The 19,983-nt window shown below is 44.6% G+C and overlaps 1 pseudogene across 1 annotated transcript; it reads right to left on the minus strand.

Moving 5' to 3' along the window:
- Positions 1–9,725: 9,725 nt before the first annotated feature.
- LOC310777421 (phosphatidylinositol 5-phosphate 4-kinase type-2 alpha pseudogene) lies at positions 9,726–10,946 on the minus strand (annotated as a pseudogene). The gene has a single exon. The product of its transcript is annotated as a phosphatidylinositol 5-phosphate 4-kinase type-2 alpha pseudogene (transcript).
- Between the last annotated feature and the right edge of the window lie 9,037 nt (positions 10,947–19,983).

The raw sequence follows: 19,983 nt of genomic DNA on the forward strand, positions 1-19,983 counted from the left end.
ACAATATTATGGGAGCAGCAACCAGGGCATCAGAGGAAAAAATTGGCCAAGTAATTGGGGAGAAATGGGGGAAAATCAGAAAAACATAATAAAAAAAAAAAGTCTGAAGGCTTGAGCAAGACCAAATCATGTGCAACCAGGTTGCGCCGATCACAAGTGTCATGGATGTTTGGATATATATCCTTGCCGGTTTTTCCTTGGTGAGATGAAGAGGGTGAACTATGTGACATTTTTAGGTTAATCGCTATAATTTCACCGTAAATCCTGGAGATTGCACCTTTGAGATTTGCATTGAATCCTAAAAGAACATCAAGGCCTTATTTGGGGATTACAAACTGCCTAATCTGCAGGTTTAGGAAAAAAAAAATGGGTGTGCGGTAGTGCATGATTATTGTAACGGTTCTAAACAGAAGTATGAATGAATCAAAGAGAGAAGAGAGAGAAGGTGTTAGCATGTACTGTGGATCACAGGTGCTGCTGTGAGCATCAGGGGGACGGGAGAAACGTGTTTAATTACGTGCGATCTGAAAACGTCCGTGCTCGTCACGCACTCTGAAAGCGCTGAGGTAAAACTGATAGAGACAGAGGCATCGACCACGGCGCTGCGAGATGCTTCAGATGAAAGCGTCAAGTCATCTGGATGATGTGAGAACATCGAGCGGAGTGGGAGATCGTGAGGATTGACAGAATGACAGTGGATGGATAAATCCAGAAGGAGGCGGTAATGCAACACAAAGGATGCCAACTGACAAAAAACACCACAGAAGAAGAACAACATGATGTAGTAGTCAGATAGAGAGAGGGACAGTCAGAGAAATGCATGTGAAAGCATTTTGGATAAAAGTGTCGGCTAAATGATCTAAGAGACACAGACAAGAGAGGCAGAGAGAAAAGGACAGAAGCAGAGAAATGGATGAACTCAGGGCCATGTGTGTGCTCGCAGATGATGAGAGGGACAGAGACAGAGGGAGTGCCCCGACCCTGACCTCCCCAGGGACAGAGGGAGTGCCTCGACCCTGACCTCCCCAGGGACAGAGGGAGTGCCTCGACCCTGACCTCCCCAGGGACAGCCAGGGACAGCGTCGCCTGCCTGCCTGCATCCAGCGCCAAGAAAAATGTTGACAACGTGCTAGTGTGTGTAGAAGAGGAAAACATTCAAAATGGCTGCTACCACCCACACACACACAGCTATCACGGTGGAGAGTGGAGGACTGAATGTACCAAGGGAATAATGAACTTCTGGTCCCTGGTTCCTACAGTTGCTGGCGGTGTCAGCAACTGTAGGAACCAGGGACCAGAAGTTCATTATTCCCTTGGTACATTCAGTCCTCCACTCTCCACCGTGATAGCTGACTGGCTGCCGTGCATCACCCAGGTGGGTGCTACACATTGGTGGTGGATGAGTTGAGTCCCCCTCACACACACACACACACACACACACACACACACACACACACACACACACACACACACACACACACAATGATTATGTAAAGCACTTTGGGTGCCTTAAAAAGCATTATGTACAGGTAAATCCGATCATTATTATTGTTATTATTATTATTATTATTATTAGACAGGTAGACTGGAGGGGGCCTTTAAGTCGCTGTAGAAGAAGAACGCCAGCTTAACGCTTAAAATGTAGCAAATAGAAGACAAAGCAAAGGGAGAATAATTTCAATCGTAGCTCCCTCTCTGAGTTAATGCTGATATTCTGTAACCTACCACAGCACATTGCTGATGGCTGATACCACACATGCTCTATTTGTGTTTGTGAGCATGTAAATTATGAATCCTGTGCACATTCAAATGTATATTCTGCCCCCTCCCTCCCTCGCCTCACCAGGCGCCCCGGGGCTGTTGACTGTTTGATATACAGGCAAGGTCACAGCATGAGGCAACAATGAAACATTTACAAAGCACTTCAAAGGCTTTTTCAGCTATAGCACTGATAACTTGTGACCACTTCATATTCTGCATGTAGCACGCAGGCATTTGTGCTGTATTAACCTTGATAAATGGATTGTTGTTGATAGATAGGAAATAATTGCCATGCTAGAGATGCTGTAGCAATTGTGAGTCTCACCTTTTACTGCGCGCTTGTTCGACTAAACAGCATTGTAACATAATGTGAAGGCGTGAATGTAAATGGATTTATAGACGCAGCGACTCAAAATGCTTTACAATGAATACATTCCATTTTACAGTTAATACACCAGCAGCGGCGGTGGCAGCCATGCAAGGTACTAGCAGCTTATCGCCAGCAGGTAGGCTTTCAATAGACCTTATTCACAATGCTTCACTCTCTCACTATTCCCCATGCAGTGTCTATCATATGAACTATATGGGGAGCGATCGAACGAGTTGCAGACAGTACCTCACTCTTCTCGTGGTCTTACGTCTGGCTCTTACGTGGTTTTACGTCTGGCTCTTACAGTACGTGGTTTTATGTCCGGCTCTTTCTGGCCCGTTCGTGTTTGTGGTGTTTTTTTTTTGCAAATTTAATCCAAATATTGGACAGTAAATGTATGTCTTCTTGCAATGCGTTGTAGTAACCGTACCTCAAAGAAAGGTGGTTTCCACTTTTTCCGGTGAGTGAATGCTGTTGTCGGTGGTCAGCTAACTTCAGCTAACTGCTAACAGCCAGATGACCATTCTGTGCTATCCTAACCTGAGTGTAACATTATCATCAGGAAAACGAAATGTAATGGGAGAGCTACGTCCATATTATTTACAGTCAATGGGTTTTGGGTCTGGCTGTTATGTGGTTTTAGGTCTGGCTGTTATGTGGTTTTAGATCTGGCTGTTATGTGGTTTTGGGTCTGGCTGTTATGTGGTTTTAGGTCTGGCTGTTATGTGGTTTTAGGTCTGGCTGTTATGTGGTTTTAGGTCTGGCTGTTATGTGGTTTTAGATCTGGCTGTTATGTGGTTTTAGATCTGGCTGTTATGTGGTTTTAGATCTGGCTGTTATGTGGTTTTAGGTCTGGCTGTTATGTGGTTTTAGATCTGGCTGTTATGTGGTTTTAGATCTGGCTGTTACGTGGTTTTAGATCTGGCTGTTAAGGGCCGGAGTCCCCCCAAATTTGAAGGCCGCTTGGCGGCCTGATAATCTACTACTCTAAAATGCCGCTGGGCACTTTGAGCTTACACAGAATCAAGATGCTACTGTTGTAGAAGAGTGTTGAAACAGAGCATAATAAGCTGTGCAGTGTTTCATCAGCCCAGCTTATTTAAACAGCCTCAGGAACACACATAACTAAATAACACAGGGAGAGACTTTAGTGTTGAACTTCTTCAGAGTGTGGGCCTGCAGCCAGACTCTGAATAACATCTTTGTCCTCTTCTCTCACCTCCACGCCGGCTGCCAGATGCAGGAAGTGGCTCCTCATCTGGATATTAGCGCTAATTGGGCTTAATGGGCTTTCTATGAGTAATACACTAATGGACGTCTGCTTCTTTGTGCAGAGAGCAGCTCTCATTACTTCAGAAAGGAGGTCAGCACATTGCAGGTGATATTTATCTGTGTGTGTGTGTGCGTGTGTGTGTGTGTGTGTGTGTGTGTGTGTGTGCGCGTGTGTGTGTGTGTGTGAGTAACATAAGATAATGTATGAGAAGGGGCAGGGGCAAAGACATTTAACATGTAACCTTTGGCACAAACACTCTCTCACACTCACACCAGGGCCGTGCAGAGACCCTTAGAGGGGCAGGGGCTTAAAAGTAAAAAAAAGGGCACAACACTGAGATGCGGGGCGATTTCACTGGTACTGATCCGCCAGTCAGTCGGGTGGATCGAATCCCGCTCCACTCCTGAGCAAGACCCTTAACATGGGTTGCTGCCAGTGCTGTCAACACAATGCAGGTTACACTGGCCCTGTCTGTGCAGCAGCTGAGCAGGACGAGTTGAAACTGAGGCAGGACTGGATCAGCCCCTCGCCTGAGGAACGTGAAGGTCACATCTCCGTGCTGCTGCCTAAGGTACGGCTACCAGACTACAGTAACATAAAGTTGAATTCCTAGATCAAATATCGGCGTAACTATGAACATTGATGCTATGTCTCCTGATGACACTGCCAGGGTGGAGCATGTATAGATTGAAGAGGACTCGACCTAGAATGGAGCCTTGTGGTATGCCGCAGTTAATGCGATATATATAGAGTGTCCATTGAGGGCAACAAATAATTCTCTGCCTGTGAGGTAAGACGTAAACCAGTTAAGAACAGTGTCAGAGAGGCCAAGACAATTTTCTTTTTGATGTGTGTGTGTGTGTGTGTGAGTGTGAGTGTGAGTGTGAGTGTGAGTGTGAGTGTGTGTGTGTGTGTGTGTGTGTGTGTGTGTGGAGGGGGCGGGGGCGGGGGGTCTGAACTGTCGGAAAAAGAGCTACAGAGTTGAGGAAATGGCACGCACACATTTTGTTAGTCTGTTTACAGGTCATGTCTTTCTGAAAGACATTTAATTTCTTTTAAAAACAAAGCTATCCATCTTTTCACAAGTGTGTGTGTGTGTGTGTGTGTGTGTGTGTGTGTGTGTGTCAGAAGTCAATTCCCCCCTACACTGTATATGAAAAAGTGTATAGAGAAAGTGAGTGAAAGCAATACAGCCTTCAGTCTGTTGTGTGTGTGCGTGAGTGTGTGTGTGTGTGTGTGTGTGAGAAATCAGTTCCCCCCTGAATGCTGTAGGCTGTGTGTGTCAGCAAAAGCCAGTTATCCATCTTCTAGTGAATGTGTGTGTGTGTGTGGGGGGGGGACGTGTGTGTGTGTGTGTGTGATCCATGCTATACACAGTATGAGTATATAGTATTAGGGATCAGTAAGCCATTATCTGTATCTATTTAACAAACTAAATGATCTGTATCCGTATCTGTACTCAGAGGGGGTGTGGCTTAAATCAAAAGTGGGTGTGGCTTAAGTTGTTGTTGTGCAGTTCAGCGTGCCGGGATGCAAAGTATGAAGTATTGAATCAAGTACTCTATTTGTACTGGCATCACCTCAAGGGTACTGGTATTGCTGCTATCGCTATTTTTTAAACGATACCAACCCTATTCGTGAGTATGGATATTGACACTTTGTACTCGGATCATACTTATACTGGTAAAAAAGTGCATTATCTGTATCTGTACCAGATACTCCTTTTATCAGAGTACTCGGCTCATGTCTATTTTCATTGTGTATTTGCAGTGTTTGTTTTGTTTACGTGTGTTGTTTATTGTTTTATTTCATGTATTTTGTTAGTGTATTGTGTGAATATGTTCTAGGTCTTAAAGGAGAACTTCACCGAAAAATAATGCTGATTTGTTTTGGAAATAATCTCACACATAAGGCAGGCATTCATTTAGTTTGACAGTTATTGAGGGTTGATTTGATCGAAGTTGTGGACCGACGTTAGCAGTAACATTAGCTAACACAACTAGCTAGCCTCAGGACATGCCTGAGCTTCGCTCTAAACTTTATTCAAAAGTCTGGGAAAAGCCTCTGGCCTACAACTGATCTCTTTCTACTATATGCAAGTCTCTGACCCCCCCCCCCCCCCCCCCCGACTTACTGTGCACATACATGAGTGTATGTGTGTACTTATGTTTGTGCGTTAGCAGACGTGTTAGCATGGAGCTGTGGAGGTGCAACTCTAACATCTGTCAAGAGACACATCAAACATGTCGAGCGCCCTACCATAAAATGTATAAAGAAAATGTGTGTGTGTGTGTGTGCGTGTTTGTATGCATGCATATATCCATGCAGCATATTGCAGTCATCTGTCTTGTGTATGATCCTGCCTGTGATGATGATCCGACAGACCACAGAGAGAGAGAGGAGAGAGGAAGAGAGAGAGACCACAGAGAGAGCGAGAGAGAGAAAGAAGGAGAGAGGAAGAGAGACACACAACCTGGGGGAAAGACAGAAAGGATAAATATTTTATGATTTGGTCCATCTAGTCGGATTGTCTCTTTCTCAGAGGCAATTCTGTCTTTGTGTCAAAATGACACATTGCCTTCAGGCTGTCTGGAGGACAGCATGCATTTTCTTTCTTCTTCATGTCTTCAATCAAGATATATTCTATATACATATTTTCAGTCAAGATAGTGAGTGGCAGAAAGAAACACTGGCTGCGTTAATGTTTCGTTAACGTCAATCATAAAACTAATTTCTAAACTCAGCAGATATGGTGTGAAGGATGTTGTTGTCTTTTTTCTTTTCTTCTGTTTCTTTGATTCTTTCTTTAGAAATATGCTTAGTTGCAGACATGTTTTTCTTTCTCTCTCCTGTATGATCTGCATGACTCTGTATCAGCCCTCAGGGCTTCCCTTCTCTCCCAGCACTGTCCACTGTTTTCTCTATTTGCCTTTCCTTTCTGATGTGCTAAATGAACTCAACTACGTGAAAACAATCTAAAATGGGAAAGAGCTGTTGGGAAAGAGCTGGGAAACAGTGAATGGATAAATCCAGGAGGCGGTATAATGCAACATAAAGGATGCCAACTGCACTCAACGGCACGGGAAGGTGGGTGCTGCAGCACCCCCTGGTGTCAAGAGATGACATTTTCGAAATTGTTGAATTTGGTGTAGTGGATATCTTCTCTATAGACGATCTTTGCTCAACGCAGTGGTTCTTGGGTAAAAATAGAATCCACACAATGTGAAGCGTGCACTCCGGGAAATGCTGAAGTTTTGTTTACTTAGCCTCACGTTGAAACTAGTGTTTACATAGCTGTGTTTACTTTGTTCACGGAGTCGGAGACACGCTTTGTGAAGAGAAAGAGATACGAGATGACAAGACTGAGAAAAAAAGAAAGAGAAGATGGGAGAAATAGCAGGTAGGCTATCACTGTCCCTGATTCCTGAGGGTAAATTGAGTAATGCTGCAGAGAAGAGGAGAAGATACTGAATAATGACATCACAACAGTATAATCCTAATGTTAATTTAAAATGAAATATTCCTCTAAATATGGCTAAAAGTCCAAAAAACATAAAATTTTCTTCGGGCAGCGGTGAGAGTCCCTTCCTTACAGCACCCCCTACTTAGAAGCACTTCCAGCGCGGCTGACTGCACCACAGAAGAAGAGCCGATGGCCCACAGTTGCACGAGGACACAGTTGCCCAACTGTGAATTTGCACAACTGTGATGCCACTCGGGCAGTTGTGATGTCATCAGCGATGTCACTCGAACAACTGTGATTGAAGGGACGACGGCGCACAATTGCCCAACTGTGATATCACGTGAGTTGTGATGTCATCAGTGATGTCACTCGAGCAACTGTGATTGAAGAGCCGATGGCGCACAATGGCTCAAGTGTGATGTCACTCGGGCAGTTGTTATGACATTAGTGATGTCACTCCCTCGACTAATTGTGCGGTGCGCATGCCAATAAAGTGCGGCCGAGCTGCATATGCGAGCCCTGCGGGGGGCAATTTCCATAACTGCACCCATGGCGCCTCCACCCTAGATGTAATAGTTTGGAAATCTAAATCTTTAGATAGGACAGTAGGGGGGATGACATGCAGCAAAGGACCTCGGGGCAGATTCGAACCCGCATCTGCCGCGCGAAGGACATAGCCTCCGTCGTACGCATGCTACCAGGTGAGCCACCAGGACGCAGGGAAATCTAACACATTTAAGCCACCTTATGGATATTGTCTAGTAAGTGTGTCAAAATGGGTTCACTACTCTAAGCTTAGAATAACAGCGCACATGTGTGAGACATCTGCTGGTCAAATAAAGGTAGCGCAACCAAGACACATGTTCCGTCATAGAGAGCCGCAGGGATGACGTATTTTTGTAGGCAGAATGCGGAAGTCCCGAACTTCCTGGTTCTACACTGTTTCTGTCTATGGGATTTTTGAATGGGTTTTTGCCGCGATGCTTCAAATACGGTCTCTGGGCAACGCAAGATTAATCAAACGCGAACCAGAGTTCCGTCGGATAATCTTCACACATGAGGACCACTTTCATGAGTTTTGAAGCGTAAATGCGAGCCCTAGAAGTAAAATGCTCAAGCTAAGCTAATCCAGAACTACACACTGTCGCATAGGCTTCCACGTCACGTCAGCACTCAACCTGGACTGTTGTTGATGTGTGCACTGATTACCCCGGGCTGAACGGGGCTGAACCAGGTGAGGGAAAGATAATTTCCGTGTTCGCCCTTTAGCCGTTTGCTAGCTAGCCGTCCTTTTAACGGCAAGTAAAAGCTTCAAAACTCGTAAAAGTGGTCCTCGTGTGTGAAGATGATATTACTAAACACTGGTTCGCGTTTGATTAAGCCAGCGTTGCCCAGAGAGCTTATTAGAAGCATCGCGCCAAAAACCCATTCAAAACTCCCATAGGCGAAAACTGTGAAGAACCAGGGCTGTTAGCATCGATGATTTCCGGACTCGTTACTGCGGCTCTCTATTGGCTCTGGGATTATTTTGGATGTGGTGTGCCACGAGTAGAGTCCCCCGTTGTTTTATGGTATGTGTTTTAATTTCTAGTTCCTTTTATTGTTTTATTGTTTTATTGTCTTATTGTTTTTATCGTTGTTTTATGGTATGTTTGTTTTAATCTCAAGTTCCGTTTATCCTTTGTCTGATTTGTATTGTTTTATCTGATGCTCTTATATTACTGTATGTCATGTTCTTAAAGATCAGGGACCATGATGGAAATAAGTGTACACACTTTTCATGTTATCCCTTGGATATATGTCTGCATTATCCATAATAAAATTCATTCATTCATTCATTCATTCATGCACAATACATTTTTGTTTGACTGCTGAATGTTGAAGACAATGTATGCCATTTGGTACGTCTGATTCTGTATGTATATTTCTATTTCTGTCAGAACTACTATAGTCAAAATAAACATTATTAGCTATCATAATTATGCAATATTTATATTTGGCAGTATGGCTCTGTTCTGGGAGAGCAGGAGCAGGAGCAAAGACCGGCGGCACAGAACAGAGCAGCAACAATGACAACAGAAATGCCATTGTTCATGTCAGACACAGCATGAGAGGAGGAGCTGGGGTGGAGGTGGGCTGCAAACGGCTTGCAGAGAAAGCCAGAAAGGAAGCAGCTTGAAATAGGGCGCTCTGTATGAGATTTGCCAATGAAAACCTAGAGGGAAGTCAGCTGATGTGAGCTGAGTTTGACTCCGTAGCCTGCCAGAAATAACGCAATAATGCTCAACTTGTCATAATGTGAGGTTGTGTGGCCCCAAAGTGCAAAACACACAAGGCAACAGGCAGGATTCAAGATGAACAAAAAGGGTTTACTTGAGCTTCTCAAAAACACAGCTATGCTACAGACTGGATACAAGGAACAGGACAAGACCAGTGGTGACAGTGGTGGAAATAGCCAGGTTTTTACTGTGGGAACCCTACTTAGGCAGGGTGGGGGCATCCAGACCTGCCGCGCCCTCTCCACTGCTCTTCTCTCCACTGCTCTGCTCTGCTCTCCACTGCTCTGCTCTGCTCTGCTCTGCTCTCCACTGCTCTGAACTGCTCTGCTCTCTACTGCATTGGAGTACATGTTTTTGAGGGGGAACCTGAGGAGGAATGCCTCCCCATTTCCACCACTGGACAAGACAATACAATGACTGCAAAAGGAAGAAGAAAAGAAAACACATGACAACACCTTATCGTGTCTACCTCTTGATTCTCCTGTTCTCTCCGTCACTTCTGGTCTCTGTCCTATACTCCTTCAACTCGCCCTCCCTTCCCACAGGTGTCCCTGCAGTGCCCCCTGTCACCACTGGGGACTATGACAGGATAGTGGTGATGAAATCGTAAAACCTCTTGGAGTACTGTTCTGGGTTCACCGTAGAGATCTCGGCTCCAGCCCCGGTCCAGACGGTCTTGGCGGCGTGGGCAGCCTTCTTCTTGGCATCATAATGCTGCAGGATGTCTATGACGGCCATGAAGTAAACCTCTTTCCTGGGAGCACTGCCATTGCTTTTGATGGCGTAAACGTCAATGGTGGGATCAAACTCTCCGGGCGACAGAGGCTTGGCGCTGTCCAGGGCGCTGTTGGGACTGTCGGGCGGCTTCCCGACGACACCCCCTCCGTTGCTCTTGCCCTCCTCCTCGCCCTCGTTGTCCTCGCTCTCCGCCTCCTCCTGCTCGGCCGACTCCACGTCGTGGATCCCCACCAGCAGACTGTAGGCCATCAGCTTGAGCTGGGCTAGGAACTCCACGTCTTTCCTGATCTTCTCCAGGAACATCTTCTTTTTCTCGTCGTCGATGTGGATCTTCCGCCCGTCATTGATGAAGTCATTGTCCTTGTAGGTGGGCAGCTTCTTGGCCTTCTCCTTGTCGCTGGCCTCTCTTGCCACAGTGGACCCCTTGAGGTCATATTTTTTGCGGACAGAAAGGTGGTGGGAAAAGACGTTGCGTGTGACGATCATGTAGGTCTCATCTCCATCCACCGTGAGGTGGTACATTCCCAGAAACTGAGGCAGCAGCGTGTTGCCGTGGCACTCCACGATGAACTGGTGGTACTTGTTGAGGATGTTATGCATCTCGACGCCATCCTCGCTGCTGATGGTTTTGATTACGTAGCGTTTGTCGTAGGAGGTGTGGAAGCGGTTCCCGTTCCGTCGCTGGCCCTCGCGGTTCAAGGGAGCGCTGCGTGTCAACGAGTTCTGGAAGTCCTGATCATCAATGCCAAACCTCTCTCGGAGGTTTCGGAACAACAGAGGGCAGTACTCCTTGAACGTGAAATGGCTCGGCATGTTCTCCTTGTTGAAGAGGTGGTTGTCCACTTTAGTCTTGGAATATGCCTTGAAGTCGTCTGGCATGAGCATGATGGGCATCTGAACATGGCTTAGCTCATTTATCGAATGATTGACTCCCCACATGAGCACGCTGAGCAGAGGGTCGCTGGCACGGAAGAGCTTCACTTTCTGAGCAACAAAGTTTTTCTTCTTGGTCTTCATTTTGCTCGCAATAGATGCAGCAATACCGCTTGCTGCCAAAGCCATAAATTGGCTGGTTATTGCAGTCTCTGATAATCTTGACAGTGCGCCTTGTCTGGCAGTCTCTGCCAGCTCACGTCTCAACGAATAATGTGAGAAAACTCATAACGACTCATCTGTTTAGCTTTGATGTCACTCGAGCAATTTTAATGTCATCAGTGATGGCACTTGGGCAAATGTGATGTCATCAGTGATGTCACTCAAGCAATTGTGATATCATCAGTGATGTAATCAGTGATGTCACTTGAGCAATTGTGTGCCACAGAAGCAGTAGGTGATAGGATTATCCATGTGAACATTCTCAGAATTGCACAGAAATGTGCGTTAGAAACAGAATGACGGTATTACTTTTGTATGTTTTGTCTGGCAACCAGACTTTGACAATAACACAATAAAATGGTATCTCTGCGCATTATTTTCGGGCAGTGAAAAATTCCCAAACTCGTGTTCCGCAGAGGGATTGCAAGTGGGCCACCAAATCTTTTTTTACATTAAACACAAGAAAAGTGTTGATGGACAGACAGCTCCTTGAAAAGTGTAACGGTGAAAATGCTGCAACATGTTTCAGATGCTGTGTTAGTGACTGTGGAAAATAACAAGTGCGCTGAGAACACATTATTTGGGCTCCGTATTTTTTATGGGGTCGGAGGTGGACGGCAAACAGTTTTGGGATTTTCAAGCGCGCCCTGAGTTGGAAATGGTTGGGAAGCGCTGTAGGATTTGAACAGAGCTAACCTCAAACGTGAACTGCCAAAAATACAGCACATTAGGTGCCCCACCAGGGACTATAAGACACTAGATCACTGCTATACAGTCATGAAGGACGCATACCACTCTGTTCCACGACTCCGTCATCACTCTATGGTTTATTTAGTGCAGTCTCCTCATTGCTATAATCACTAAGGGTGTTATGTCAGAACAGAGGAGAACATATGGACCAGTATCTCCTTCCTCTCATCCTCTACTCATTATCGCTATCCCCCTTCCTCTCTCTCTTTTTGTTCTCCACTTTCCTATCATCACAAAGGGTGTAATATTTCAACGAGATAAATCAGCTACGACCCGTCTAAAGTCTAGTATTATGTAAGGGTGAGTATTATGTTGGCTGCTCATGCAATTAATGAATTAAACCCCCCCCACACACACACACACACCCATCCCTCGCCCCAAAACCTCTGTGTTTTGTGATATACTGTACTGTACATTCTCACGGGACAATTAAATTCTCTGAAGTCAGCGGTGCCTCAGAGACAATTATGTCAAAAGTTTACAATTTGGCCTTTCCTTATTCCTTATTTAGCAAAGCAAAACTTTAGTTTCTCTTTAGTGCTGTTTCTCCACCCACTATGCCACACTGCTGCCCAAACAATGCCTACACTCTCATATATCTAGGATCTAGAGGAGAAAGGAACCATACTGATAGCAAAGTGAGAGTTTTCCCATTCAAGAAAAAAACGTGAGTCTCTCTCTCTACTTACTCAAAACCCAACCCGTCTCTCTGTTGCATTGCATGCTGGCCAAGGTGACCAGATGTCCCCGATTTTCGGGGACAGTCCCCATTCATAGTAGATCGGGTGCCCTGGCTGGAGCTGTCCCCGAAAATGTCCATAATTGTCTACTCCTCGTCCACGGCCGAGATGACTGGCTTTCAGAGGGTCTAGTAGTGCTTAGAGACCCTTACTGCCCACTGTTTTATTTCAGGCACCTACACTGCAAGTGCCTATAGCGCCTCCTGTTGGTACTACTGCAGTACTGCACCTTCACTGGAGACTAGGGATGTCACAATATATAAGTTAAGTTAAGTTTAAGTTAAGTTAATTAGCGTGGAGGATGCCCCCTCAATTTACAAATCGATCGCAAAAAAATGTTAAAATATCGCATCGTATCGTTATCGTGAACCCAATATCGTGTATCGTATCGTATCGTGAACTGAGTGTATCGTGACACCCCTACTGGAGACGTGTACTTTTCACACCTAGGCGAGGCAAACTGCGAGACTGAGTGACATGGTCTATTACAGGCTTTGGCGTGATACCAGGCTGAACTGTAAGAGCCTATTCATACAGTGATAGCCAGTAAAGCTCATATATTAAAGCTATCTACAACACTTACCTTGTCAGAAGAGCAGATAAGGCTCGTGGAGAGAGGCTGACCCCCATCCCATGCCTCACCTACTTCGACAGGGCGGAACTTCAACCGGGGCACATCTGCAGATATCGCTGACACAAAAAACTATTACACTATTTCAATTACGGAGATAAGAATGAGTGCTTACCGTATACCCGTCCGTCCTGCTGGGAGACGCAGGGTGTGGCACCTAACAAGACTGCACACGAGAACATTACTGTGATTTACCACCAGGGGAAACCCTGCGTCATTCCAGAAAGATGTGACATGATCCGTAACAGTAATCATGACATTTACATATAAATACATTTTTGTTTTGTTACTCTTTATCACCAATCAGTCATTGTCAATTCAAGTATATCCACTTCATGGAAGCTATACCAGATAATATACAGATGATATTATTATCTGTTCTAAACAGCAGGTGTCTGCTAGCTCTCTCCTGGGCTAACGGTGCGTTCGTATTTACCAGTGGTGACGTGGTAATTACGACCGGACACCGTTCAAGTGCTCGTGGTCGGAAAGAGCAACAAACAAGGACGCCAGAAGTAAGGTTGTCTTCTGGTGTTTTCTTACCAATAGTGGGTCATTATGGTATAGCTACATAGGCCATAATGTGCAACTACTAAAATAAATGATAGCTATGAACAGAATAAAAGCTATTATTTCAATCTTAGTTTGTCATCAAACATAAATTAGTTCCTAAATATTTATAGTTCTGGACAATTTCAACATTAGCTCCATGGATGATTGTTGAAGCGATGTCTATGTGTTTTGGTGTGATTACCATTTATTTGGTTTTGGATACGTTTAAATGGAGAAGAGACCTGTCACACCAGTCTACAAAGTCTTGTATTATGGGTCCATAAACACTACCGCCAAACAGGGCAGGAATAAACCAAACTTATGTGCATGTAAATGCAGCTACTGTGGCATCGGCTTCAAGGAAAAGCAAGTTACTGTCAAACTATTCATCATTCATCTAGTTTGACAGTTATTGAGAGTTGATTTGAGTTAATGAGTTATTAATTTGAGTTAGTGTGGACCAGTGATGTCACTGGTCCACACTTTTAACACTCAATAACTGTCAAATTAAATGACAGACTTCAAAACCGTTTACAGTTTTCTGATATACTACTGATGTTCTAATGATACAAAGCTGGTTGAAAATGGGCGGAGTGTTCTTTTAACAAATGTACTCTTTATCCATACAACTACTGATGATAGAATCGAATATACACAGAATGACAGTGCCAAATACGATGAAAACTTGTAATTCACATGCTAACAGCTCAGCGTACTGTGGGGTACATCAAACTACTCCTTCTCCCGTAGTCAGCAGCTGGGCTGCAACGGGGGGAGGTGGCTACAGTAGATAGAATTGAGCATGCGCAAAGTGGGTCTTGATGCCGTTGCTTTAAGCCGTCGTTGCTTAAACTCCCCATTATGAGTTAATGCTGCTATCCATTCATAATAATGGCAATAGTCTGACTCACACCAGGAAGCTGCTGCTGCTGGGTGTGCTCCCTGAGATGTCGTCTGTTCTGAAGGCGGACAATGGGCCTCCGGAGGTCCAGGGAACAGGACAGGTCGATTGTATCTGAGTAGCAGTCTGTGTCTTCCACAAGGATGGAGATCAGGACAGACAGGATGGAGATAGGGACAGACAGGATGGAGATAGGGACAGACAGGCTGCGCTGGTCATCGGCTGAAAAACTGTCAGATTGTGGTTAGAATGACATATCAGTGTAATGCATTCTCTTCCTGTTTCATCAGCATACATTCAAGATTCAAGATTCAAGATTTTTATTGTCACTCCATGGTACAAGTATCACGTGTGAAATTCTTGTGCTGTGGACTCCGTTTACAACATAGTACAAGTATAACAGGGCATATGAGTGCAAAAACAACAAGAGACACAACAAGCAATAAGGCAGTATACATGATATAATAACAATACGTTTACTGTCAAATTGTAGTGTACATGTATGAACGAGAAACATGAACACGCGGCCAGGCGGGGACTGCGCATCACCATGACAACAAGGACTGACCACGTCAGGTAGACCCATTGGTAGACCTTTAATATAATAGATCCATGTGGTAGACCCGGGTAGGGTAGACCCATGGATTTATTAGGGTAGACCCGTGACTCTCGCTCAAGTCTCGTAACCATTCGTTGAGAGTCTAAATCTCGCGATTTTTCCGACCGGAAGTGGAAGAAGAGAGTGTCAGAGTGGAAATGATCAAAACATCAGCGTGGATTTAAATTTTTTTAATCAGAATGTCATGTGTATTATGACATTGCACCTGAAACATGTATTACTCACTGTATTCACTTCAGTCAGCAGGGCCGAGGCACACCGCTGCGCGATGCCTTTCATCCCCTCATCTCGCCGCTGTGCCAAATGCGCACACACACAGGCAGCCTGTCACCATGGATTCTCTACTTACTTCTAACCGATTTCTGCCATTAAACATGATCTGTAATCTCTGTCATCTGCTCTTATGTGTGTCAATTATGTTCTTATCACCACTCAATCAAAGAGTACAACTTGAAGTGCAAATGTCGCATTTTGGCACCCACATCGCATTGCGATCGCGTCCATAACCTGACATCACCATGTTATTTGATAGCCTATTGTAGTAGGCTAGATTTCTTTCTTCTTTTTATTCCACTCTCTCATTCAAATAGGGTCACTTCTGGCACCAGAAAAAAAAAGATGGCAACGGCGAAAATGCCAAACTAGACGCTTCAAAACGGTAGTCCACAAACCAATGGCTGACATCACAGTAGCTGCATGCACTTCTTTGATCCAGTCAGAACAGCCATCTGTGGTCCTGGTAATCTGTGTAGAATAAGAGCAGAAGAGAACATGAGCAAAATGGAAAGAACAGAAACACTACTATGTGTACTTAGCTAATATAATAAAGAAATAAAATGATGAGATTGGTAATATACTTTTACCAACCTAAACTGTATATTTCTCAGAAGAATGTATTTTCTTCAGGATTGCTCTGTCTTTGGCCAGCTTCTCCGTGAACTCCTGGGCAGGGGAGGTTGACGTTTGTCTTCACAATAAGCATGGCCTTGATGGTAGGAACAGTGAACGTAGTTCTTGCTGCTGTCCATATATCATTAATTTGAGAGAACACTCCCTCGACTGGTGCATTACTTCCAGGTAAGCACATGACAACAGACGCTAATCTAGCCAGACTAGTGTGTGGGATGTCATTCTCTTGGAAGTGGGTAACCACCGTGCTCCATCTCTGACTAAGTGCTGTCTCTGATTTTCTTCATTCTTCAAGCAAATCCCCGCTTCAGGAACTCTTGCAGGGCGAGGGCAGTGACCTCGTCCTGGAACTGGCAGCACTCACAGGTTGAGTTTCAGAAGCATTTGAATCCACACAGCAGCAGTTCAATACAGACGCATTTCAGCCTGTGGCTTTCCTCAGTGTTCAGTAACCTCGTCAAGCAATGCATACCCATTGAAGGTCACATTGGGTCATTTTTCCTGTGGCTGCTGCCTTCTGGATCTCTTCACGCTGAGGTCGCCTTTTTCAAAGGAGACATTGTAAATCTTTTAGATGATCGGTGTGCTTTCCCCATGCTTGCAAGTACTGAAGAATGATTGGGATGATTTGAGGATGCTCTCTTTAGTCATTGCTCCATTTTTCCTCCAGCTCTCTCAGAAGACCTCTGACCTAAATGAAGTTTTCTATTGTGCTTTTATTCGGCAACCAACACCTTGCCCAGGGACTAATCCTACAGTTGAAAATTAGCCACCCAGCTAAAAAATGCCACATTTCAAGCAATGTTGTTATAACTAAATTAAGAAACTAAACTAAACTATGTTGTCATCACGTCTTGCAGTCAGTTTCGCCTCAGTATTGCAGCATCCTGATTGTGTCACTGAATATGGTCAGATTTCCATGGAGGCTGCAGCCAAACTTCAGTCAGTGGCTCTCCGAACATCTTTCGCCGGACAAGAGGACATTTCTGTTCTGAAACAAAAAAAATATTTCAATGGCAGGACTCTCTCTCCAGGGCAGGAAACATAAGACAGCCAGTGGACAGACAGCTGTGTCCTAAAAGGTTCTGGTACTCCTCGCTAACAAACTCACAAAAGCTCTTCAGTCTAATAATAATCCAATTGAATATTCAATTGAATATTTTAATGTTCTTTTAATTTTAATATTCAAATATAAATTAGAATATAGAATATTCTTTTAACAGCCCTCGCGTGTCTCAGTCAACAGCTCATTGTGTTCTGGTACATGCAGGGAGAGCGGGGGATGAGGGCTCATTGTGTTCTGGTACATGCAGGGGGTGAGGGATGAGGGCACTCCTGCTAAGCTGTCGACACAGCGCGGGACATGACCGGGCCTCGGGCTTACATGCAGGCAGCACACATAAATGTCAGATGAGTTCAAACAGTATTTATGGATTTTGCACTAAGCTGTCCCTCCTCGGTACACTCTCCCGCACGCCGACTATGGGCAGAAAGCACATGTGTGTTTCTGTATGAGCCACGCGTGTTGCTGCTCACGCTGGGTCCAGATCGGCGGCGCTCCGTGTGGCGCCCCTGTCCTCCTTGGAGCTCTGACCTGCTTTACTTTCAGACAGACAAACAAACACGTTTACACCTGGGAACGAACACACACACACACACACACACACACACACACACACACACACACACACACACACACACACACACACACACACTAGACTGGGGGAAGTTGGTGTTCAAAAGGCATTCTGCAGTATTTGAACAGCTAGTTAATAAAGAAAGAAAGAAAGAGGCATTGTGCAGCACAAGAGGACTTGAGCCGCTATTCAAGATAAAATAATGTCATAATATACGCACATTTCAGGAAGTGGGTAATCAGAAATGACCCACTGCAGTGACTTTTATTGTGTTGAAAGGACATGTCTTAATTTAGCCTTCCTGTGATTCTTTTCTATTGTTTTTATTTCCCTTGATTGCTGCCTTGATTTATTAACATTTATTGCCTTTTCTCGCCTTTTTATACTATTGTGTGCAATTATACTATTGTGTGTGTCTTATTTTGTATTCTTATTTTTTTTAACACGATTATTCTTACTATTATGATTATTATTATCTCTTTGGGGGTTTATCTGTTGGACTGTGTGTTTGCCGTGTGTTGGGTGCTGGAGGATGAACTCAGCCACGCTTCGTGAAATAAACATGGAAGCAGCACATTGTCACTCATGTTGACGTGTTGTGTTATATATCAAAAAGTGTACAACTCAAAGTGTTTCAGTGTGGACAGATTTCTAGTTACAGAACAGCCTCTACAGTATATGTGGGTCTCTGCTGTCTCCATGTCTCTATATGTGGGTCTCCATGTCTCTGTATGTGGGTCTCTGCTGTCTCCATGTCTCTATATGTGGGTCTCCATGTCTCTGTATGTGGGTCTCTGCTGTCTCTGTGTCTCTGTATGTGGGTCTCTGCTGTCTCCATGTCTCTGTATGTGGGTCTCTGCTGTCTCTGTGTCTCCATGTCTCTGTATGTGGGTCTCTGCTGTCTCTGTGTCTCCATGTCTCTGTATGTGGGTCTCTGCTGTCTCTGTGTCTCTGTATGTGGGTCTCTGCTGTCTCTGTGTCTCCATGTCTCTGTATGTGGGTCTCTGCTGTCTCTGTGTCTCTGTATGTGGGTCTCTGCTGTCTCTGTGTCTCTGCTGTCTCTGTGTCTCCATGTCTCTGTATGTGGGTCTCTGCTGTCTCCATGTCTCTGTATGTGGGTCTCTGCTGTCTCTGTGTCTCTGCTAGTGCAAAGACACACTTTCATCACATCCCGTTAAAGGGGGTTATTTGTAGACATGAGCTTAGCTAAGCTGTCATCTTGTATGTATGTCGTCATGTATATGGATATCACAGCCATAATCTATTCATGATGGGGTCTGTAAAATAGGTTGTTTGTGCATACTGTATGAGTATCACCACACACGTGCACAGGCTCCTCAAGCATGTTAGATATCTTCAGTGGCAAATCAAATGGAGTATCTGTCAAAAGCAAATCTAAATACAAAACATGAATAAATATATATATATATAAGGGCTGTCAGCGTTTCCTTTTAACGCCACTATTTTTTGAACGCGTGATTAACGCATGCACTTTCTTTGAAGATTGAGCCTTGGTCCGAACCGTAGTTTGGGAAATCAGGAAGCAGTGATAGCAAGCAGAAAGAAACCCCCGTGAGCAGAAAAGGAGGAAGAAAATGGGTATAATGTTGGCAAGTTCAGCTTAAAATTGAGAAAATGTCCCACATTTTGGGTGAGAGAGAGAAAGAGAGGGCACATTAGCGCGATCAGACCGTTGCAGAGAGAGAGAGAGAGAGACAGACAGACAGACGGAGCGTGGGGGGGAGAGAGGCAGAGAAAGCGAGACAGACAGACAGACAGACAGACAGACAGACAGACAGGGAGGGCGATTAGACCAGAGTCAGAGAGAGAAAGAGAGAGGGGGAGAGAGCTGGCACACAGCTGCTCCTGTGCTCTTTTCTTCAGATGAACCAGTAGGCTAATTATGCAGCTTACTACAGTAGCCTATATGCTTCTACTTCACTATACAGTATGGTTCAGCATGCACACCCTTGAAGTTATTCTGAAGAATATTCTGGACAGTATTTGTCATTGTTCTCCAATAATAATAAACATATCCGCATAAAGCAAGCATATTCGTCTACTCCCATGTTGATAAGAGTATTAAAAACTTGAAAAATATCGGTTTAAGGTACCGTAAATTCCGGACTATAAGCCGCACCTTTTTTCCCGTTTTTTGGCCTTTTTTGGCCCCTGCGGCTTATATAACGGTGCGGCTTATCTATGGATTTTTTCAAAAAAAAAAAAAAAAAAATCTCTCTTTTTTAGCACTCTTTCTAACTATAA

This window comes from Poromitra crassiceps (genome assembly GCF_964638095.1).
Source record: "Poromitra crassiceps genome assembly, chromosome: 5".
Lineage (NCBI taxonomy): Eukaryota > Metazoa > Chordata > Actinopteri > Beryciformes > Melamphaidae > Poromitra > Poromitra crassiceps.